At 43.3% G+C, this 25,171-nt stretch overlaps 1 protein-coding gene and 1 non-coding gene across 5 annotated transcripts in view; both read right to left on the bottom strand.

The window, feature by feature from the left end:
* Positions 1 to 25,171, bottom strand: part of SLC25A21 (solute carrier family 25 member 21) — a 275,631-nt gene that overhangs the window by 89,339 nt on the left and 161,121 nt on the right. The gene's annotated exons all lie outside the window — the stretch shown is intronic.
* TRNAK-UUU (transfer RNA lysine (anticodon UUU)) lies at positions 20,145 to 20,218 on the bottom strand. Its single transcript has one exon. It is a non-coding gene; the product is annotated as a tRNA-Lys (tRNA).

The following is a 25,171-nucleotide window of genomic DNA, read 5'->3' as shown; positions in this document are numbered from 1 at the left end:
TCCCTCTTTAAATCCCCATATGGGCTTCCTGTCCAGTCTTGGATCCAACACAAACCGATTGTCCTTACCTTCAAAGCCCCCCATAATCTTGTAGCACCCCATATCTTTCCTAGTGTTATCTATTGATAAACTGATAAATCTCTGTGTCTGTCACTCTTCCAACTCCACTACTCTCAGTCATCTAAAGGTCTTCTGCTCCCTCAGATGATTCTGCTCTTCATTCTTTGCTGTCGTATAACACTTGAAAATGCCTCACAGAACATCTATACACTTTCTTCAAATTGCTTTTAAAGACCCACCTTTTCCATGAAGCCTTTGGCATAATGCCCTAATGAGAGTCTAATCAACTCTGGTAATGCCTCTCACTTGTCTGGATGGAAGACCGAGAGTGGTGTGTGTGTGTTTAGAAATTAGCCTATGGGGAGCGCGTGGTGCTGTGGTCTAAACCATTGAGCCTCTTGGGCTTGCTGATCAGAAGGTCAGCAGTTCGAATCCACATGACGGGGTGAGCTCCCATTGCTCTGTCCCACTTTCTGCCAACGTAGCAGTTTGAAAGCACGCCACTGCAAGTAGATAAATAGGTACCGCTCCGGTGGGAAGGTAAACAGTGTTTCTGTGCACTCTGGTTTCCATCACGGTGTTCCATTGCACCAGAAGTGGTTTAGTCATGCTGGCCACATGACCCGGAAAGCTGTCTATGGACAAACGCTGGCTCCCTCAGTCTGAAGCGAGATGAGCTTTTGACTGGACTTAACCGTCCAGGGGTCCTTTACCTTTTACCTTAGAAATTAGCCTACTCCACAAAGGTTAAATTTATGTTTCTTGCTCTGCCCAATTTTGCCTCTGGCCCCACTAATCAGTGGAATGTGGACCACAGAAGGTTGCTCTAGAGGGAATGAGACCCTTGGACTGAAACAGCCCCCTCCCCATGGTGATGCGTACTTTACTTCCTTCAACATTTGGAAAGCCAGCCCTGTTGCATTTGGGATCCCTCCTGTTCTTTCTGCTGAGTGGCACCCTGGGCTTCTGCCCCCAAGTCCTACGCTGAAGGCACCACTGTACTCACTTCATATAACTGTCAGCTGCTGGTAGTGCGTGAGGCAGGAAATATACAGCTTGATGAGTTTTCCCAAGTTTAAGCTGCTACTCAACTCAATGAACATGGGATTTGCTTCAGCAACCTATTATCTTTCAATTCTACCACATTAAGGTTCATTGATCTCCATTATTTCTACCCATGTGTAGATTACACTTATCTCCATAGCATAATCTAAAGTACACACCAATCTGCACACAGAGACTATCCTGTTCTCCTCTGTGTTAGGGAAAGGTCTGCAAGCAGTGCTGCTGTATTTTACTTGACGCTTCCAGAGTGTGAGAAGATAACATAACAATTCCATTAGGAATTTGCAAAAGACTGGAACATTTTAAGGAACTCTTTCTCAACATCTGTGATGAAAACTGATCTTTAATAGTGTTTAATTTATTCTTTAGTCATAGGTAGTTTTTTTCAAAGAAAAAATTAATGGCCACGGATGAGGAAACATTAGGTAATTAAAAGTACGGTACCATACAGTACATTTCAACAGGTGAGATTTGCAGTGCAAACCTCTGCAAGTCTACTCAGAAGAAAGCCCCACAGAACTCAATGGGACTTACTTCAAGGTAAATATGTATAGAACAGGAGCCCTACTGAAAGTAATGGGCCTTAAAGGTACATAATTTGGGCTGGATGGTGTCTACTGTTTCCAAAGTAGTTTTTTAATGTGACCATTTTCCAAGCTCCGAGAGAGAAATTTCCTGATGATGTAATGAAAATACATTGGGCAATTATGAAAGGAAGTCCACACCTCTTTTGAGTGCACTTATGTTGGGGCCTTTCTATAGTCCCAATAAAAGTAGTTCTGGCACATTCGAAATGGTTGTCTGGGGTAACTTCTTTTATTAGCCCCCCCCCAAAAAAAAAAACTGTTGCCAAGTTGGCAGAGCAGCAAGCACTCTTCAACAGCTTTACACTCCAGTAAGAACCGGTGCATAACTTTTCTTGTTTCAAAGAGCCCTTGGGAAGGTTAAGTCTCACATCTTCCAATGGCATTAGATAAAGTTCAATAAATAACAGAATGCCAAATAATTGGTGCATTTTTAAATTGGGTGACAGAAAAATGCACCTGGCAGGAATCTCTACCATGTAGTATTAAAATATGTATGTATTAATTTGTCAATTTAATGATAGCTTACGTCATTAAAAGGAATGCACATTGCATCGTGTATAGATGAAGCTTTTTTGAAAGCTTAATTGTCTTATAAAAGAAAGCAGGCGAGCAGTTCACTGCTTAAATTTCCGGGTGATGCAAACATTCTTTAAAATTTATCCAAAAGAAGTTGCAGAACAAAAAAAAGGCAGAAATCTAGATAACTTGGTTGAGATGCCCAGCACAGATGTGTGAAAAGAGGTTGACTCTGGCTGTCAACACAAACTATTTACAGGTGTTCAGTACAGTGGTACCTCTGGTTACGTACTTAATTCGTTCCGGAGGTCTGTTCTTAACCTGAAACTGTTCTTAACCTGAAGCACCACTTTAGCTAATGGGGCCTTCCACTGCTGCCACCGCACGATTTCTGTTCTCATCCTGAAGCAAAGTTCTTAACCTGAAGTACTATTTCTGGGTTAGCGGAGTCTGCAACCTGAAGCATATGTAACCTGAAGCGTATGTAACCTGAGGTACCACTGTATTCATGTGCTGTTCAGTATTAGGGGCACAACAAGCTTTAACCCAAGCCCTGTGCCTTCTTGAATGTCTGTAGATGGCAAACCACATGCATGTGAGGAGGGCCTTCTGCAAATTTTTAAATGAATGCACATAGGCCAGGATGGAGCTTGTATCTTATGTGCATAGGATAGAGCAAAAATACTCCAGGCACGCCCTTTTGAATGTTATAGAAGGGCCCTACACGCATGCACTCTTTTGGAGCCTCGATAGACTTTTGGATAAATGTGCCTAGAACGAGTGGAGCTTGCTGCCATCCCACCACACATAGTATCCATGGAAACCAAATGTCTGAAAAGGATTGTAGTTGCTCTCAAATATCCCTCAGGAGCCTTGTCTACACACAAACAATTAAATGGATAGCTCAGTTGATAGAGCATGAGAGTCTTAATCTCAGGGTCATGGGGTTCAGCCTCAGGTTGGGCAAAAAGGTTCCTGCATTGCAGGGTGAAGGATTAGATGACCCTCATGGTTGCTTCCAGCTCTGTTGTTCAGTCGTTTAGTCGTGCCCGACTCTTCGTGACTCCATGGACCAGAGCACACCAGGCACTTCTGTCTTCCACTGCCTCCCGCAGTTTGGTCAGACTCATGTTTGTAGCTTCGAAGACACTATCCAACCATCTCATCCTCTGTTGTCCCCTTCTCCTTGTGCCCTCCATCTTTCCCAACATCAGGGTCTTTTCTAGGCAGTCTTCTCTTCTCATGAGGTGGCCAAAGTATTGGAGCCTCAGCTTCACAATCTGTCCTTCCAGTGAGCACTCGGGGCTGATTACCTTAAGAATGGATCGGTTTGTTCGTCTTGCAGTCCATGGGACTCTCAAGAGTCTCCTCCAGCACCATAATTCAAAAGCATCAATTCTTCGGCGATCGGCCTCCTTTATGGTCCAGCTCTCACTTCCATACATCACAACTGGGAAAACCATAGCTTTTACTATACGGACCTTTGTTGGCAAGGTGATGTCTCCACTTTTTAAGATGCTGTCTAGGTTTGTCATTGCTTTCCTGCTTCCAGCTCTATGAGTCTGTGATTTCACACTGCAGGTGGGAGATGCCATTTTTTAACGTTTCCATTTGCTGAAATCTTCCTGCATGTATAGTAGTAGCAGTAGTAATTTATTATTTATACCCTGTCACTTTGGGCAGCTCCCAACAGAATATTAAAAACACGATAAAACATCAAACATTAAAATCTTCCCTGTACAGGGCTGCCTTCAGATGCCTTCTAAAAGTGAGGTAATTGACATATGATGGAAGGGTTTCCACAGGGTGGACGCCACTACCAAGAAGACCCTCTGCCTGGTTCCTGAAGGAACTGCCAGAAGGCCCTCAGAGCTGATTCAGGGTCCAGACTGAACGATGGGGGTGGGGATGCTCATTCAGGTAAACAGGGCCAAGGCCGTTTAGGGCTTTAAAGGTCAGCACCAACACTTTGAATTGTGCTCGGAAACGTATTGGGAGCCAGTGTAGGTCTTTCAAGACCGGTGTTATATGGTCTCGGCGGCCGCTCCCAGTCACCAGTCTAACTGCCACATTCTGGATTAGTTGTAGTTTCCAGGTCACCTTCAAAGGTAGCCCCATGTAGAGCACATTGCAGTAGCCTAAGTGGGAGATAACCAGAGCATGCACTACTCTGGCAAGACAGTTTGCAGGCAGGTAGGGTCTCAGCCTGCGTACCAGATGGAGCTGGTAGACAGCTGCCCTGGACACATAATTGACCTGTGCCTCCATGGACAGCTGTGAATCCAAAATGACTCCCAGGCTGCGCACCTTAAGGGGCACAGTTACCCCATTCAGGACCAGGGAGTCCCCCATGCCTATCTACCCCCCAAAAAACACACAGGGGTTCTCTATGTTCTAGCATATCCTGTTCTTTTATGCTGCAATGTGTTGTTTTTTTGCTTTTTAGTGTAGGAAGCATTCATAAATATGAGTCCACACCTGAAGTCTGAAATGGTAACATATATTCTACCACCTCTGGACTCTACCACCTACCTCATCTTGCTGTAGACTAGGTTTAGTCTACACTGAGATGAAGCAGAAGGAGAGATGGCAAGATTAAAAGAAGAGTTTTATTGTGCAGGGAAGGCTAGTAATTGTGGCTAGGATATAGAAAGGGCTCTTTCTCTGGTAGTCTCAGTGATGTTATCCTTCTTTGTTATCACACATCTTCATCAAAAGTAGCTCTTTCCATGAAGAATTCTACTGCAGATAATGTAGTTCAAGAGTCTACTCGTCCTAATAGTCATAACTGCACAGCAAAATAATTAATAAGAGCACAGCAAAGTAAACATTAAGCACTTAAGTGCCTTTGATCTAACTTTCCCATTGGCATCAGTAAGAATTGTACTTCACTTTGATTGGCTCCTTTCTTCCCTAAGTATTTAATAATCTGGATCAATTCAATGAAGGAAGGAAACAAGTAAATATGCAAAATATGCTTTATGGTTCATAAGAGACAAGATCTGCACATTGTTAAATGAGTTATTAGTAGCAAGTTGCATACAGAAGAACATTCCTCTCCTTAGGTATTTTGGATTTGTTCTTTTTGTAGTAAATCAGTTTTATAGTTTTAATAGCAACCCTAAACTACATGCCAATTAGGAGCTGTAATCTAGTTCTGTGAATAGAGGTCTTTGATATGAAGTTGCCAGGCTCAATAAAATCAGGCGTAACTTGTTAATGAAGTAGTTAATTGATTGCCAGTACTTGTTATAAAAAAGCTCATGTGTGAACTCAAGAATTGGTTTTACCAGAGGCAAATGAAGATGTGCAGGAGGCAGACAGAAGGAGCAATGCTGATTTAACGAAATAATCCAGTTCAAAAAGTGTTTTCACTGGAGTCAATGTTGAAAGACTAGGCACGACCCAAATATAAAAAATAATGGTAAGATAAAAACTGATTAATGTTTTATAACTTTATGCTTTATAAACAATCTGCAGTCTACTGAGGTTAGACTTCCTTCCTTGCCAAATTAATAGCCAATCAGACTGAAGTACTTTTAAGTACCAGGCACCATAAATGTAGGAAGGTAATGGCTTGGTGGATAGAAGGGTGCTGATTCTTCAACATCAACTTTGTTGGACTGGTCATGTTGTGCGGATGCCTGATTATTGTCTTCCAAAGCAACTACCCTATTCCACACTTAAAAATGGAAAGTGTAATGCTGGTGGTCAACAAAAGAGGTTTAAAGACTCTCTCAAGGCAAATCTAAAAATATATAGTATAAACACCTACAACTGGGAAACACTGACCTGAGAGTGCTCCAATTGGAGAACAGCCTTTACCAAAGCTGCCATGGGCTTTGAAGACGCTTGAACTCAGGACGAAAGGGAGAAATGTGCTAAGAGGAAGGCATGCTTGGCAAACCCTCACTGTGAACAACTCCCACCTGGATAAACCTATGTCCCCACTGTAGACGGACGTGTGGATCCAAAATTGGCCTCCACAGTCAATTATGGACTCACTGTTAAGACAGTGTTCATGGAAGACAATCTTACTTGGCTATAAGTGATTACAGAAGAAGAAGAAGAAGAAGAAGAAGAAGAAGAAGAAGAAGAAGAAGAAGATTATTAACCCACACTCCCACCAGCATGTAGAAATGGCCAGTAGAGTATATTGTGATTGATTAACTGAGGACAAATGGTAACCTGAAATTAAAATTGAAACTAAATAAAAGTTTGGCTCAGATAAAGCAGGGGTGGGAAACCTTTCTCAGTCTGCGGGGCACATTTCCTGCAGGGGCCACATACAGAGTCAAAAGTGGATGGAGCAAAGAATATACAACTGTGGACAGTAGTCTAGTTTCAGCACACAACTTACTCTCTCGTCCATCCAAGCAAGCAAGAGGTCTTACCAGAATTCAAGGACACATTCCAGCCGGGCAAAAGCATTCCAGGAGGGCATGAAGCAGGGCTGGTGAGTGGGGTGGCCTGGGGAGGGTGTGTGTGGCTGGGGACAGTCCTGATGGCCAAACAGAGAAGCCTTAAGGAGCCATAGCCCGGATATAAATATTGTAGTCCTATTTATTATACTTCTTGTTTTGGTTCGGAAAAAATAAGAAACCTGAACTGGAAGCACAGAAGCTTCTGTTTGGTGATCGCATCCTGTCTTGACCTTTAGCTTAAGGATACACTTCATCAGGGGTCAGCAAACTTTTTCAGCAGGGGGCCGGTCCACTGTCCCTCAGACCTTGTGGGGGGCTGGACTATATTTTGAAGAAAAAAATAAATGAACGAATTCCTATGCCCCACAAATAACCCAGAGATGCATTTTAAATAAAAGGACACATTCTACTCATGTAAAAACACGCTGATTCCCGCAGGCTGGATTTAGAAGGCGATTGGGCCTGATCCGGCCCCCGGGCCTTAGTTTGCCTACCCATGCTCTTGATTAACGCTGTCAGACTACCTCGGCCCTCAATTCTAGCACATATGAAAGTCTTGCAAGGAAGATGCAAAGGAAGAACATAAGTCGTCTTCACTGGGTGCTGGAACAACGGCAACTGCCCTGCTTTAGCCCTATGCAACTGTGCTAAAGATGAATCAAGCAAAGTAAAGTAAAGAGAAGAGGAGCAGAATATTTGATTTTCCTGTTTGAGTGCCCTCCCCTCTTTTATTCTCAGGATCCCAGCCTTAGTGAGGGAATTTTATTTATTTGCCAAATAAAATAGATAAATCACTGCTGCCTTTCACATAAAAGGCTGAGTCCCCAGCATTTCCAGGTAGGACGGGGACAGACCTCTGTCTGGAACCCTGGAAAGCTGCTGTCGCTCAGTGGAGACAATACTGAACTAGATGGACCTGACTTGTTATAGGGCAGATGTCAGGGAACTGCCATCGGAAGGACAGGAGGTGCAAAGGCTCCCTCAGGTTGAAAGAGACGGAGCAGCTGAAGAGGGAACCAGTAGGGGGCGAGCAGGAACTTCCAGGGAAAGTGAGTCGGAGGGGTGGCTCAGAGACGTTTCCAGCGAAAACAGTGGAGAGGTCTCAGGACCTCCTATAGGGACACCCACGCCTCGCCGGAAACTGTCACGCAGAGAGTCCAGAAGACGTGTTTCCGTGAAAGAGCTTTTATGTTGGAAACGTTTCCGAAAGCAACCACTTTCGGATTCTACTAGCGATTGACGCAGCCATGCCGGAGGGGCTCCGTCACAGGCAGAGGTTTGAAAACCTGATCAAACTCTGAGGGACTTGCATTTTACGCACAAGCAGCTCATCATCCCACCACAGCAATCCGAAAGTCACTGAAAGCCAGCTTGTGCAAGCAGCGGCATCATGAGCGACCCAGCCGGAACCGGAGGAGCAGGAGCAGCTGGAGGAGGTCCAAGCCTGGAAGAAAGGTACAGGGCGTTGGAGATCCAGCTGGCCATGCAAACGGCGAGGCTTGAGGAGAGGAGGGCTCAGGATGCAGAAAAGGGAAAGGAGAAAACCACCTCGATAGCCAGAAAGGTGCCAGGATTGGTGCAGAAATTCGGGGGAGATCCCAGAAACTATCATGCCTTTAGAACTGAGAGGCAATACGCTCTCAACCTGCAGTATGATGACTTCCCCGACGAGGAATCGCGAGTGGCTTTTGTAATTGGCCATCTCGAAGGGGGGGCGAAGGATTGGGTTCGACCCCTGATGGCAGTGAATAATGAGATACTAAAGGACACGAGGAAGTTTTTTCGTGCCATGGACCTGATGTTTTCCAGTGACATTGAGCAGGGGGTGGTACGAAGGCAGTTAATGGCTTGCAAACAGGGGAGCCGATCTGTCCGTGAGTACTGGACTGAGTTTACTATGCTGATTCATAAATTGGGGTGGGACCTATCAGCGGAACCCATCCAAATGCTTTTTGAAGAGGGGCTTTCTTCGGCCGTTAAAGATGAACTTTCCCGGGGGCCAAGGGCGGAGTCTATGGACCAGCTGACCAAATCCGCGCTGGCCATAGGAGCGCGCCAGGAAGCGAGAGCTTTGGAAAGGCGGGAAGGGAAAGGAGAACGTTGGAGGGAACTGCGCATTCCGGACATTCCAGAGCCACCTTTCCCGCCGGCAGAGCCGATGGAAGTGGGAACAGCGCGGGCGCGCGCAGTTTCAAATCCCAGTGAAGGGCGGAAGAAGGAGGGAAAGAGCGCCAAGAAATGTTATCTCTGCCAACAGCCAGGGCACTTTGCCAGAGTCTGCCCACAAAGAAAGGAATGGCAAGGGATGGCAGGAGCTGTGGGGGAAAGGGAGGAGGAAAACAAGGAGCAAGTAAAAGCCAACGCCTGGCTGCCACCGTCGGGGCACAGCAGCCAGGCCAAAGAGCAGTGAAAGTGCCCACGCCAGAACCACCCAGACCTGCTTTAGTGATAGAAGTGTCACTAGAGCTGCCAAATGGACACCCCCTACAGGTCAAGGCGCTTTTGGATTCAGGCAGCTCCTGTAATTTTATGAGTAAGGAGTTTGCAGCTGAGCACCAGATACAGACCATCCCTTTAAGTAATCCCTTGCAGGTGACCACGATTGATGGCAGAGAGCTGTTGGGAGGAGAAGTTAGCCAACAGACTGTCCCGATGATAATGAGGGTGGCAAGGCACACCGAACGGATAGCGTTTAATGTGGCCACCTTGGGAGGAGCTCCCATCATCTTGGGGATGAGCTGGCTGGCGCTACACGATCCGCTAGTGGGCTGGCATCAGAGGGTGGTCTCCTTTGGGTCAGCGCATTGCCTAGAACACTGCAAGCAGGGGAAGGTTCAGGGCGGAGACAGAGTCACCCTAGCCGGGATGGAAGTAATGGGCAGAGGGAAGGTGCCCCCGCAATACGCAGATCTGAGCAACGTATTCAGCGAAAGGGAAGCAGACAAACTGCCACCGCATAGACCCTTTGACTGTCAAATCAACCTACTCCCTGGGGCCCAACTCCCAGTGGGCAAGCTGTACGCCATGTCCGACAGGGAGATGCAGGAGCTGAGGGAGTTCATTGACAAAAACCTGAAGCGAGGTTTCATCAGAGAGTCCCGAGCGGTGGGGGGCAGCCCAGTGTTTTTTGTGGACAAAAAAAACACAGATAAGCCGAGACTTGTGTGTGACTTCAGGGCCTTGAATGCAGTGTCGGAACCCCTGGCTTTCCCTATGCCCCGAATTGATGACATTTTGACCAGGGTAAGGAAGGGAAAGATTTTTACAAAGCTGGACCTGCGGGGGGCGTACAATCTGATACGCATAAGGAAGGGAGATGAATGGAAGACCACCATGTTCACCCCTTTGGGAGCCTTTGAATACCTCGTTATGCCCTTCGGTCTACAAGGAGGCTCCGCGTGCTTTCAAGCGTTTATTAACCACGTTCTGGGGCCTTTGCTCTACAAGAACTGTGTGGCCTTTTTAGACGACGTGTTGGTGTATTCGGAGGATGAGGAGCAGCATGTGAGGGACGTTCGAGAAGTGTTGGGCAGGCTGCAAGCCAACCAGCTGTGGGTGAAACTGGAGAAGTGCCAGTTTCATACCAAGGAGGTGGAATTCCTGGGGTACCGCTTGTCAGACAAGGGATTGGCCATGGATCCAGGCAAGGTCCAAGCGGTACTGGAATGGAAGACACCGAAGACCAAGAAGGATGTGCAAAGATTCTTGGGGTTTGGGAACTTTTATCGGAAGTTCATCAAGAACTTTGCCCACTTGACGGCGCCCATCACCGACTGCCTCAGCAGCAAGAAGAAATTTGTTTGGACGGCGGAGGCGGAGCGAGCATTTGAAGAACTGAAAAGGGCTTTCGCCTCGGAAGAACAACTTCTGCATGTGGATTTACGAAAACCCATGAGAGTGGAAACCGATGCGTCCGACCGGGCGGTAGGGGCGGTACTTCTTCAACCGGGGAGGAGTATGTCAGAGTGGAGACCGTGTGCCTTCTTCTCGCGGAAGCTGAATAAATCCGAGAGGAACTACACGGTGTATGACAGGGAACTACTTGCCATTCACGAAGCGTTCCGGAGGTGGAGACATTTATTAATTGGGGCGCAACACAAGGTGCAAGTGTGCACCGACCACAAGAATTTAGAGTATTGGAGAACAGCTCGAGTGCTCAACCAACGACAAGTGAGATGGGCACAGGAATTCTCTAAATTCAACTTTGAAATTTGTTATGTGCCAGGTCCAGAAAACGTCAGGGCGGACGCTCTCTCACGCAAACCAGAGTATTGGGAGGGGGAGGGGGCGATTGAAGAGAGACATGTCATCCCTGAGGACCGCTGGGTGTGTGGGGCGGCGCTGGTGGGGCAACGAGAACTGGTAGAGGAAACGGAAAATGATGAATATGCCCAGGATAAGCTCAGAGGACTCAGGGGGGAGGGCGAGAGCCCCGAAGGTTTTGAGGAAAGAAATGGGGCATTGTATTACAAAGGGGCACTGTATATACCCGAAGGTGAATTGAGGGGGAGAGTACTCAAGCAGTTGCACGATAGCCCCACGGCGGGACATTTTGGGCAACACAAGACCATGTGGTTGGTTACCAGGGAATTCTGGTGGCCCAAGGTGAGGGAAGATGTAAGGGAGTATGTAAGAGGGTGTGACCAATGTCAGCGAGCCAAAGGGGAAAGACGGGCGCCGGCAGGGTTATTAGAACCATTACCCACACCAGAACGGCCTTGGGAAGCGGTATCAATAGATTTTATGACGGATCTGCCGAAGTCCAAGGGGAAAACAGCCATCATGGTAGTAGTAGACCTGTTAACAAAGATGTGCCACTTTGTAGCATGCTCACATGCAGTCACAGCGGAAGAAACAGCGAAGTTGTTTGTAGAACACATCTTTAGGTTGCACGGGGCTCCCTTGAGGGTGATCTCGGACCGCGGCAAACAATTTACTTCCAGGTTCTGGAGGAAGCTCATGAGCTTGCTGCACGTGGAAGTCAATTTTTCAACGGCCCGGCACCCTGAAACCAACGGGCAGGCGGAAAGAGCAAATGGCATTCTTCAACAATATCTGAGGTGTTATGTCAATGACAGAGAGAACGATTGGGTCGAAAAGTTGGCGCTGGCAGAATTTGCCTACAATAATGCGGAGAATGTGTCCACAGGGATGAGCCCCTTTTTGGCTAATTACGGGTGTCACCCCAGGGCATTTCCAGGGGAGGGAGGGGAGAGATGGAGCGTTCCAGCGGCTGAACATTTTGTAGAAGAGATGGAAGCGATCCATCATCAGCTCCAGCTCAACTTAGAAAGGGCCAAGGCACAATATAAGAAGCAGGCAGACAAGAACAGAAGGGAAGGTGAAACCATAAGGGTGGGGGATCAAGTGTGGCTGTCAACCCAAGGGTTGCCGTTCAAAGGGGGTTGTAAGAAATTGAGGCCCAGAAGATTGGGACCCTTTGAGGTCATTCAGCAGGTCAACCCGGTGGCTTTCAAACTCCGGTTACCCAACCACATGAAATTGCACCCAGTGTTCCACAGGTCGTTACTGTCACCATACAGGGGGGGACGTGAAGGGGAGCACGTCAGGGGACCAGCCTTGGAAGAGAGGGAACGCAGCAACCATGTAGCGGAAATCCTCGATTCCAGGTGGAAGGGAAATCAGGTAGAGTATTTGGTGGCGTGGGAAGGGGAACCGGAGTCAGAAAACACCTGGGTGACTGCAGGGGAGGTCAATGACGAGGTTTTAACAGAAACGTTCCACCAAAGATTCCCTAGGAAACCACAGCCGGTAGAAAGGTTTAGGAGGGAGTACTTCGGCACCACCGACGAGGAACAGGAAATGGAAGGATTCACGGAGTCGGAGTTGGAAGAGGGAATAGACTCCGAAGACGAGGAGTATCGAGAGACGAGGGACAGTAGCAGGTGGAGGGAAGTGTTCGAAACTTCGGACGATGAGGAAGGTTCTTTCAGGGGTTTTACTTCCTCCCAGCCCGGAGGGGAGGAGACGGGAGGGGGTGAAGGGGGCCCTGGAGGGGAGGTGGATGTCAGGGAACTGCCATCGGAAGGACAGGAGGTGCAAAGGCTCCCTCAGGTTGAAAGAGACGGAGCAGCTGAAGAGGGAACCAGTAGGGGGCGAGCAGGAACTTCCAGGGAAAGTGAGTCGGAGGGGTGGCTCAGAGACGTTTCCAGCGAAAACAGTGGAGAGGTCTCAGGACCTCCTATAGGGACACCCACGCCTCGCCGGAAACTGTCACGCAGAGAGTCCAGAAGACGTGTTTCCGTGAAAGAGCTTTTATGTTGGAAACGTTTCCGAAAGCAACCACTTTCGGATTCTACTAGCGATTGACGCAGCCATGCCGGAGGGGCTCCGTCACAGGCAGAGGTTTGAAAACCTGATCAAACTCTGAGGGACTTGCATTTTACGCACAAGCAGCTCATCATCCCACCACAGCAGAGAAAGCCAGAGCACATGTTCCTGTCACAAAGTAATTCATATCCTTAAAATCCTTTATTATTTCATTCTTATTTAATTTGATTGTTCATGCCACAGGGATTTGGTATCTACATGTTTTCTGGTATTGTTCTTACCTTCAGACCCTGAGATAGGAAGGGCTTTGAATTAGAAAGGGCTACATTCTACAAACCCCCCAAAATTGCTGTTCCTAAAAGCAGAACCGATTTCAAAATGAATATTCCAAGGCTGCATACTTACTGATTCACATGGTTACATTCAAATATAACAGGGCTATATTTTAAGCTGTCACATTTAATTAGGGCATTTACTCTAATGCTTTTTGTTCACAATTTGGATATTTGCTACTATACATATTGCATTTGTCATTACTTATGCTTAGATTTCATTAGGGGCTTAGTTATTACCGAATGAACACTGATAAGTTATTCCACCATCTGGAACAGAACGTGCAGGTTGTTTATATTACTTACCAAGGATAATAAGTAAATTGAGAGTATAATTCTGCAGTTTATTTGAAGGGTAAATCTTTCAAATCACATAAACTGTTGAAAATATGGACATTAGAATTCAAAACAAATACCTAATTATTTTAAGCCAGAGGTATAAATTTTGCCAATACGGGGCTTTATATTTTAACTATTGTAATACTGCAGTGATATTTTAAGTATAAGCATAAGACAGAGAACAGTAGAGCAGTGCAGAAACAGGAAATTATCTTCTTTTCAGTAGATCTTTCAATAACTTCACTCTCTAATTGACCTCTGCCATACTTCATTACTCTGGATATGCTATATTATATTCTTAATTCTGCTTCTGTCTAACCATTAGATAAAACTGGGTTAAAAAGTACAATCCCAACATTAATTGAAATCAAAATGCACATGTCATTTATGAGCAAGTGCACCTCTTAAAAACAAAAAGGTTAAAGGATGGGAAATGTTTTGAGAACTAAAAGTGATATAGATATTCATACAAATTTTTCATTCATACAGCACAGCTACCTTCTTATGGAGTCAAATGTGCAGGGATAGTATGTGGTAAGCTCTTTCTGGATCAGACTGAAAATTTGGATTAGGACATAGTTGAATGATCTCCTGGGTGAAATATTAGCAAACGATAATTTAAATGCACAACCCCACACCTGCAGAGTGAAGGGCCATCATCCAGAAACTATAGTAACTGATACTCTATCTGTGTTTGAACGAAACCACTTCAGATAAGATGGAAGCACTTGCAGGCCTCAATAGCCTTCCATTTGGCAGTTTAGCTAAACCACAGTTTACTGGAAAAGAATGAGCTAAAACAAGCCACAGCAAACCTTGGACTTGCACATCTCCTTGCTTGTGGCTGCAAGGAGCTCAGAAGCTTTCCCTTCTGTCTTTGCTGACAAATCATTGTAAATGTTAACTAGGCTTTGTAAACTTGGAACCTTAAACATACTTACTAGGGAGTAAGCCCCATTGAACATGGTGTGGCTTAATTCTGAGCAAACATGCATAGGATTACCCTGTAAACATATGAAAAATAAATACACTGACCACTCACAAAGCAGTGTTGATGAATAGGCAAACATCCTGATATGTCATGATGAAATGGTAAGGGAATCATGAAATAATTTTCTCTTTGAATTAATCTGGTTTTCCATAACATTTAGTAAAGTAAGTCAAAGCTACAGGAGTTTTCCAAAGACAGAACTAAGAACTGTGTCTGAAATAATTAAAAGACACTTAGAATACTTGGCAAAGCCAGAGATACATAAATTAAACCTGCCTGGGAGCAGGTTTAACTTGTCCATGGAACAGTTGCATGGAGATCTGCTACAGTAATTACACTAATGGTTAACAAAAATAACTAATTATAGCTGTCTCACTGGTGCATGACACACAAATAGTTTAACGCCTCTCCGACAGACTCACAGCATATTGCAGTTCGAGCCATAAATATTGTTGATAATCTAATTTGCAAGTAGCATTTTTCAGAAGTAAGTCATCCACTTTAGTGAACATTACCACAGTTTTACTCCAAATTAAAGATGTCAGTCAAGCTGTAAGGCTTTTATAGAAGCATTTTATTTTAATGAGAAAATGAGAACATTGTTCAGCATTCAGTCAATTTGGCTTGGTCTTATTACAAGCTTGGATCTGCCACACTCTAACTCCAGTGGTGTGGATGGTGCAGAATTAGGCCCTGGAATAATGTTCCCTTATAATGTCTGGCCTCCAACTGGCCCTCAATTTAATTCCCCCTTTTCACTCCCTGCTCCCAAAGTTTGAGCTGAAAGTCTGTGATGTAGAATTTTTGGCTCATCCTCAGGTCTGCCCAACCCTTTGACTGTCTCTTACACAAAGAAAACAAGGGTAAACAGCTTCCACTTGTATTCCATTAAAAGAGGTAATTCACCCATGTGAAGTGATTATAACAGTGAGACAGCTACAGTCCTAAATGGATGGCCATACTTCTCAATAACTTGTAGCATTTCCTGATTTCAGGACGGACTCGCTCTGTTTAAGGAGCTGAGTATGTTTAACCTGGATAAGATGAGACTGAGAGAAGATATGATGGCCATATTCAAATATCTTGAGAGCTGTCACAGTCACATGGAAGATGAAGCAAACTTATTTTCTCCTGCTCCAGAGGCTAGGCCCCAAACAAATGGATTCAACTTACAAGAAAGGAGATTCTGACTAAACACAAGGAAGAACTTTCTGACAGTAAGAGCCGTTCAACAGTGAAATGGACACCACCTAAAGGTGGTGGGTCTCCTTCCTTGGAGGTTTTTAAGCAGAGGGTGGATGGCCATCTGTCAGGAATTGCAGGGGGTTGGACTAGATGACCCTCAGGGTCCCTTCCAACTCTGCAATTCTATGGTTAAGATCCAGCATCTCCTTGAAAGCAGAAAGTACTAAAACGGGCCCTATCCCCCTTTTAAATTTTAGATTTGCCTAAGGGCAAGGAGATGCACTCTGGCCCTCACTGAACAGAGGCCAGCTTCCAAATGAAGAATAGAAGACTCAGTTGCCTTGGAGAGCTCAAAAATAAACACAAATATATTTATTCTGGGATATTTCCAGATTCGTCTTTTGAAGAGATCTCCATATTTGTGAGCTATAACAGATTTGTGGGATGACTTTGGCTTCATAAATTTTGAGGGCTGGTGGAATTTGTCTACCTCATTTATTCCAATAGAACCTTGATAGAGAGTTCACTGTATTAATAGTCAATTTATTTGTATTCATGAAGTGCTTATTCCAATTCCCAGTTGAAGTAAAACATAAACCTAGATATTTAAAGGATTTCACCTTCTCAACGGGTTGCCCCTCAATTTGCCACTTGTGTTTTTAAACCTATCAGCAAAAGCCAAAACGTTTATCTTTTCATAATTAGTTTTTTCTTGCACTAACAATTGATTAACAGATTTAAAAAGTCTTCTTAACCCTTGTTGGATTTGAGACAATACAAATGTAAGTAATGTTTTTGGATCCCAATTTAGGGGATACATAATTATCATTGTTATTTAAATCAGTTATTAAAGAATGAACATAAAATATATACTGCCTTGGGTTCCATGATGCAAGAAAGGCAGAATATAACTGTAAATAAGTAAAAATGATGCAGAATATTATTTCCTAATCCTTGATATGAGAACCCATCACAGTCATCACATATCATTATTGGACCCTAAAATTCATTCACTGTCCATACAGAAAACATCTCTTTTCTCATCATCACAAATGCTTTATGCCCCCGAGGAAGAACCCAAGTACATTTTCCACATATGGTTCAGGGAAGATCATGGTTTTTCTTTCCTACTGGCTAGTTGCTAGCCATCATGTCATCACTGCATTAAACTGTCAAATGAAGTTATCAGACTGCAATATCATTAGCATGTGCCCAAATCCACAATGCAAATACTGTACATCATTCTTTCACAACAGAGAACAAGATACAAAGCTCAAGATACAAAGTTCCTTCATAGTAACCATATCAAATCAGGGATACTAAACAAGCCCTAACACTGAATTCCATTTTCCCTATTAATTACCATGCATAAAAGGCTCCAGGCTGCACACTGGTGCAATTGCTCTGCAGCCAGTGGAATTTCACTGAAAGGTCTTTACAAAAAAAAGAGCTAGGTAGTTCCACAGAATTGTTTTACGAGGTTTTGATTTCCCCTATGTTATAGCACCTTTCTTTCTGACTAGTAAAGCAGGGAGATGCCTGCTACTCTGTCGGTTTGTAGAAAACTTGTTAAAGGTTTTTATTTATTTATATTCTTACTCTTTAAAATATATATATATAATTTCCATTTATAACAAAAAGAAAACATTTCAATAATCATTCAACAATAATTCTAACATTTAACCTCGACTCCCCCCCTTCCTGCAGTTCCTTAAAAGCTCTTTCCTTCTTTCCCTGCATGTCCCATTGGTCTCAACTTATTCTTTTAATTCTCTGTTATTGTATATGTTTTTGAAATTGCACATTTTTACAGTAATCCTGCTAATGTCTTAATCTATTTGCAATTAGTTTGTAAATACAGTGGAACCTCGGGCTGCGAACGTGATCTGTGCAGGAGGCAAGTTCGCAACTTGCAGCGCCGCATCTGCGAATGCGCGGGTTGTGATTCAGTGCTTCTGCGCATGCGCAAAATGCAATTTAGTATTTCTGTGCATGTGCGAGTGCCAAAACCCAGAAGTAACCCATTCCGCTACTTCCGGGTTTGGCGTGGTGTGCAACCCCGAAAACACGTAACCTGAAGCGTCTGTAACCCGAGGTACCACTGTATTCAATAAACAATTTCCACTCCTTAATAAAAAAAAGTTTGTTATCTTGATTTCTTATTCTTTTGGTAAGTTTCACCCTTTATGCATATTGCATTAATTTCTGTAGCCATTCTTCTCTGCTCGGGGCTTCTCCTTTCCATTTTGGGACAAGTATTCTAGTGGCTCTTCTATTTTCATTAGTATTTAGGGGCGAGGAGGGTTGTGTATGAGATTAACCCTTTGCACACTGGTACAGGGAGAAACGTGCTAAGAGGAGGGCACACTTGGCAAATCCACACCATGATCAACTCCAATGTCCCCACTGTGGAAGGACGTGTGGGTCCAGAATTGGCCTCCACAGTCACTTACGGACTCATTGTTAAAACTGTGTTTATGGAATACAATCTTGGCTACGAGTGATCACCAAAGAAGAAGAAGACCTCGGTTTATGAACTTAATCCATTCCAGAAGTCCGTTCTTAAACCAAAGCCATTCTTAAACCGAGGTGTGCTTTCCCTAATGAGGCCTCCCACCGCTGGTGCCCTTTCACCATCTGGATTCCATTCGTAGACTGAGGTAAAGTTCGCTAACTGGGACACTACTTCCGGTTTTGCGGAGTTCTTATACCAAATAGTTTGTAAACAGGGCTGCTCTTAAACCGAGGTACCACTGTATTGTGCTTTGATGAAGAGGCATAAAAAATACTGCGGACTACAATGTTACACATATTAAATTAACTCCTTGGTGGCACAGAAACACAAATGATTAAAAAGTTCTTTATAGCAGACAGGGAATGAAATGTACAAATCATACTACTATCACATGTTGACTAGTCAATTGCAAAGGTAAAGTCCAAATAAGGATCTACGTTTCAACAGCAGTACTAAGAAATATAGTTAATATACTACTTTTAGATAAAATGTTCTACTAAAATTTGCTTTAAAATATCAGGTTATCACTTCCTCATCTTTTGGCTAAGGTTAGGTGTAGAAAAAAAAATCAGATTATGTCCTTGGATGCATCAATATTTTCAACAAGAGATCTGCATTTCATTGAAAAATAAAAACCCCTGTTTGATATGTCTGGCTATAATGTATATTGCCAAGCCTAAGAGAGCACTATTAAAACACCATTAAAGTTCTAAATAGAATTCAGTAAAGCTAGGAAATTTAGAATTAAGAGTTAAAGTTCTATTCTGATCCACCCAGCTGTGCCCCAATATTAAACATACATGGTTTTCATTATCAACTGGAAGTGAAAGGCCATTTAATACTTGCCTCCAATATTGCCAGTAAAGGACCATGTTTAAAGGGGCAATCTTAATTTGCTGTTTCTATGATTTAAGAAAAGCAAATCAACCTAGCATTAATTTCTGGGCATTTCATTATTCTAAGCACATCATAATAATGTGTAGCACACTGGATTACTGCTATGGGAGTTACCCCCAAGGTTGGCCAGAAGCTGCAGTGGGTCAATTGCCCACTGGGGTAGAATTTCGCCATCATGTTACACCACTGCTGAAAGAATTGGACAGGCTGCCAATTAACTACCAGGTTAAATTCAAGGTGCAGGGACTGGTGTACAAATCTTGATATAGGTTGAGACCAGGGACTCAGCTAGAATGATAAAGAAAAAGCGATTTATATGCATTGGATATGTGATATAACACTTTGCCACCAGTGTGCCAATTTCTCATACAAAGTTTACAACGCATTTAACTGAAACGCTTCTTTGGTGTGATCCAGCCCAGAAAACCCAAAACATCATCAGATCCCTAAGCTCTGTGGGAGATGTCCTCCTGCAGATACCATCTTACCAAGAGGTCCAGTACACAGAAAGAAGGAATTGGGCCTTTAGTGTGATGGCACCAACCAGTTGCAATTCCATCCCATTACATATCAGACAAGTTTCTGTTGTCCTTTTGGCAACTAGGGAAAGGCTTCCTTTTAAGTGGAGATTCTTCTCCCAGTCTGTATCTGCATCGGATTTGAAGTGGTTTTTATATAGGTTTTTAGTGCTGATGTTTTAGTGGGGTATGTGAGTAGGAGAGAATCATTAAATAAATAAAATAAAATAAAACAATTTGACATTAGCCTTTTTTCTGTCTAAGGCTGCAATCCCAGCCCCACTTGCATGTCTAATCTGAGAGTAAGCTCCATTGAATTTCATGGGACTTATTTCTGAGTTGTTGTTGTTGAACTATAGAATTGCAGAGCTGGAAGTGACCACAAGGGTCACCTAAACCAACCTCCTGCAATGCAGAAATCTTTCGCCAAATGTGGGGCTTGAACCCACAACCTTGAGATTAAAAGTCTCATGTTCTACCAGCTGAGCTATCCTGAGTTCTATTACTAAATATTTATTTATAGCTCACCTTTTTTCCTGACAGGGACTCAAGGAGGCTTACAAGTTATTATTAGGATAGCAGCCTAAGTTACGGACTCCTCAACACAGAACTTGATCACAAATGGGAACACTAGCCGTCCCCTGACAAGAGTGGTGAGCTTACTTGCACCTTTACAACAACACACTTCCTTAGCTGGAAAACCCAGCGATGGATAGAAAGGCAGTGCTGCAAAATGAACACTCTTATTTTGAGGCGAGAGAGTGGCTTGAGAATTAGCATAAAGTAGTAAAAAAAAGAAGAAGTTTTCCTTAAGAGCTCAACCTAACGAGTCTATAAAGCAATACGCAAATCATTCATTATAACGAGTCATAACAATGATTTGTGCTCTTCCAAGTTTTTATTTTATGCCCCTCTGTTTTTCCTTAAAGACAGGAGGATAGACAAAGACTGGGAAGTTTGGGTCATATGGATCACGGCTACACTGCTATGTCTGGAATTTTCTTATAAATATCCTATTGCTCTGAAGTTCACAGGCCTGACTGAAACAGCAGGGACAATCTCATTTGTACTTTTATAGTTGTAGAGGGATTTGCAAGAGTTAGCGCAATTTTCCATAATATTTCTTACTGACTTCGGGAATAAAAGGAGAGCTCCCCCTTTTTTTTCACCAGCATCTGAAATGCTGTTAAATCAAAAGGGAAACAGGGCCTTTCTTTTGGGTTTAACAAGATTTTTCAATGTGCTGATAATTTTAAAGCTACAAAGCAACATGGTTTTTTTGTTAAAGGGGAAAGCATGCTAGCCAAAGGTTTGTGGGCAGCAGACACTGCAGTAATCTACAAAGCGTATACTTTGCAACAGATTTTACTGCCTGTTTTGTAGCTTTACGTCTTTCTCTCTCTTTTAAGACGACTGGGGTAAGGGGGACCATCCTGTTAAATGACTGTCTCCAACCTCATGAAAATCATCAGATCAAAGAAACATCTTAAGGCACTGTTCACAACTTTCAATACTTCTTTCACCCCTAGAATAATAAAAAAGTGTGATTTTAACAATCAGTTAGAAATCAGGATAATTTCCTTCTCCTTTCCAGAGTCATGACTCTTTAAAACTCTTCTTCAGAAAAACATTCTATTTGGCTGTCTCTTGTGATTCCTCTTTTCCCTCCTATGAAAAGTAAAGTTAGCATTAAACCCGCATTATCTCAATTTCAGTTACCCTGTCACACCACAATTCCATGTGTTCCCATTGTGCTTCTCCCCATTGTTAATAGCACTCCCTTTATTTGGATGTCTTTTAAACCATGTATTTAACATTGTCCTGTAAACTACTGTTAATAGGGGGACACGGGTGGCACTGTGGTCTAAACCACTGAGCCTCTTGGAGTTGGCGACCAGAAGGTTGGCGGTTCAAATCCCCATGACGGGGTGAGCTCCCATTGCTCTGTCCCAGCTCCTGCCAACCTAGCAGTTCAAAAGCATGCCAGTGCACGTAGATAAATAGGCACCTCTGCGACGGGAAGGTAAACAGCGTTTCCATGCACTCTGGCTTCCGTCACAGTGTTCTGTTGTGCCAGAAGCGGTTTAGTCATGCTGGCCACATGACGTGGAAAGATGTCTGTGGTCAAACGCTGGCTCCCCCGGCCTGAAAAGCAATATGAGCACCGTACCCCATAGTCGCCTTTGACTGGATATAACCGTCCAGGGGTCCTTTACCTTTTACCTAATATAATAGCCTTCATTGCCTTTCTCATCTGTACTCTTAAGTGCAAAAATACTTCTTTCACTGAGTAACTGGGCTAAAACGAGACCAAGATTCCAAAAAATCTGATTCCTAACCTAGATTTTATTGCTCTCTCTCATGTTTAGCATGAACAACTGGTCAGCTATTATTAGGTCAAATGTTTCCACCCCTGATCCCATTAAAAATGAAACCATTTCAAATACGGATGTCAGCAGTCTCTACTGACGCTTATACAGAGGAGGGGGGGAAACATTACCTAGAAGAATCACTGCATGCAAGTTGTCTGCTTCATACTGCAAACTGGCAGATCACACAAGATAAATCTTTTATGCACATGGAAGCACTTACTTTCATTCTAAATATGGCTTATTTTTCACCAAAAAGATTAACGAGGGAATATTATTTGTATATGCCTATTGTTTAGGAAATGGGGGGGGGGGGAGAGAGATACAGTTTTGGGTTGTATTCAGTGCTCTGCTAGCAACAAGGCTTTCCTTCTCGTTCTTCCATGCCTGGACCTCTGAAGAGTTCCACAACCTTCTGGAGCAGATTTTGAGAGTGTGTAGGGGGGAGGCAGCAAAGTCCTGTTGCACAAGTGGAAGTCTGTTTCACAAGCAGAAATCCATCAGCTTCTTCTTGAAAGTTATCGTTTGTTGAATGCATGTAGCTATATACTGTAGTTACAACCTTGTCTGGGTTCCACAGCCCTATATTGTTTTCTTACTTGTGCATTTTTATAGCATTAAAAGGAAATCAATTTGTGCCAAATATCTGAGTCTACAAAGAAGCATCTTGTTGAAAATATAGCTAAACACCCACAAACATGCACACAATCTTCAAAAGCATCACACGTTTTGTTCTTACGTTTTCTCACGTTTTGTTGTTATCATTCCTTGATTCCTTAACATCTCTTAACAAAATGTAAATCAACAGACCGGCATGTGGCACAGAACTTAGATACCAGTATAACACCTCTACATAAAGTTAGAGGGGAATTATAAAAATCACTTTAGATTTATTATTTCTAGAATGGGCAGACACAAGTCTTTGAGGATTAATTTCATGCTGTGGGTTAAATTTCTCTCTCACGATAGGCCAACTGTAGCCTGAGGCTCTACAGATAATGAACCTGCCAAGGGATTAGCAAGGAAACACTTGTGTTATTATAAAGTGTGTACACTTCCCTTTCTAACCAAGTTCATCCTATATGACATTAACAAATTACTTGCACTCTCTCTCTCTCCACGTTCCAGTATAATGTGAGCCTAGGAATGACCCGGAACCAATAGGACATGAGATAAGATCTTTGCAATGCATAAATACCTATTAAATTTGGCTGAAAGCACAAGACCTCCTGCAGAGAAAACATGAGACATTTTATCTTTCCAGAGCTCTGTAAAGAGCCACAAACATGCGACATACAGACATGTGTTTACAATATGTTAGTTGATATAATGTAATACTAAATGCAAAAATGGCTGAAATGGGACGCAAGAAGGGATTTTAGATATATCAACTTAATCAGAATATCCCTACCTAAGGGCTTATCCCAAGGATACTATTGAAGCAAGTTTCAAAGTCAGTTTACCCTAGACATCCAAGTCTAATTCAGCAAGAAAATATCCAGTCCACACACAGTGTATCAGATATAAGTAGATATGCGGCAGAGGGGATAACTTTGTTTACTATACTATATTATACTATACTATACTATACTATACTATACTATACTATACTATACTATACTATACTATACTATACTATACTATACTAAAACCGAGGTACCACTGTATACTGAGATTCCTGTGGGCAGAGAGGGCTGGAAGGACATGCAATTGTACTTCTTCACCGCTCTCTATTTCTGCTTTTCTCTATTTCTTCTGCTGTTGCACTGTTCTTCACAGACACACTGTGCAGCACTGAATAAAGCTGATGGGCCACAGTTTGAGAACTGCTACCCCCAGCTCCTATTTCTTCTCCACATGCTGTCCTTGTCTTATATAACTAAAGTGCCATTACTGTCACGTTCTTCCTCTTTGTATTTGAACCAGACATATGTGTTTCAGTCCTGCCTCTTCCTTTGTCACAATGACTTGCCCTTGATTCCCAATATTTGCTTGGCACATTTTGTCCATCTCTCCATTCCAGATCTTCACTAAGTTTCAGATCTGGAGTTGACTTTCATTGTGATACCTTATCAACCTCTGCGTCCTTCCCTAAAATAGCTAGTAGGTAAGCTTCTAGTATTTGGTCTGTATGTTCTCTGCTGATTCCTCCACTTAACAGTAGGAGTTATGGGCATGTATCCCATTCAGTTTTGTTCCTTGGTTTGCTTGACTAATCTTGCTCTGCTTAATTGTCACCTGAATGTTAATAATCTTGCTTTGATTCTAAAAAAAACAACTATGGCATTGACAGCCAACCTTAAACCACACTTATTTTCTGACCTGGGTTATAATTACCTTAATAGGGTAACTATTTACAGTGGCATCACTGAGTAACAACAAATAGCCCCCAAAGCCTTGTTTGACAAAAGATCATCTGAAACAGTGCTGTTGTCTTTTGTATCAGGTCAATAATAAATTCACTTAGATAAATGCTATTTTAAAATAATTTACTGCCTTCTTTGAAAGTGAAGAGACAGCCATCACTTGATATGAAGTACGGCACATATCAGTATTAAACCCATGCCAGACAATGACATCTCTCCAGTAGGTAAACTACCTCTGAGACTGATGTGTCTTCGCCTATTACGATACTCTCTTCACACCTAACCTCTGCAATGTCAAAGGGGATACATTACAAATGATCTTGTCTTCAACATAATTTAAAGCCCGCTGCCTTGCTGGAAGGAAAACACAGTGAGCAAGGCCTTGTCCAAATACAGAGTCAATGGCAAGTGTCAGGAGGCAGAGCCAGCTCCAGGTAATCTGATCCTTTTGCGCACCATAATCTCCATTTTATTTTGCCTAATGAGGCAGGAGTTAAAACAGTTGACCTGATGAAAGTCAGATGGCAGCCCTAGAGGATCAAACCCCCTGCAGTACTCTTGTCCCTGACACCCTTTGTTACCTCCAAGTGAGCTGAGACCAGGCTGTGAACCATGTAAATAGGAGGTTTCTAGGTTAATGAAAAGCTGCAACACCATTTGAGAATCTGGGCTGCAAGCTATGCCTTCTTAATCCACATAAACGTTCCTGCAGCTCA

Source organism: Podarcis muralis, chromosome 1, assembly GCF_964188315.1.
Source record: "Podarcis muralis chromosome 1, rPodMur119.hap1.1, whole genome shotgun sequence".
Taxonomy (NCBI): domain Eukaryota; kingdom Metazoa; phylum Chordata; class Lepidosauria; order Squamata; family Lacertidae; genus Podarcis; species Podarcis muralis.
The sequence above is the reverse complement of the archived record's forward strand: the minus strand, read 5'-3'. Positions and strand labels throughout refer to the sequence as shown.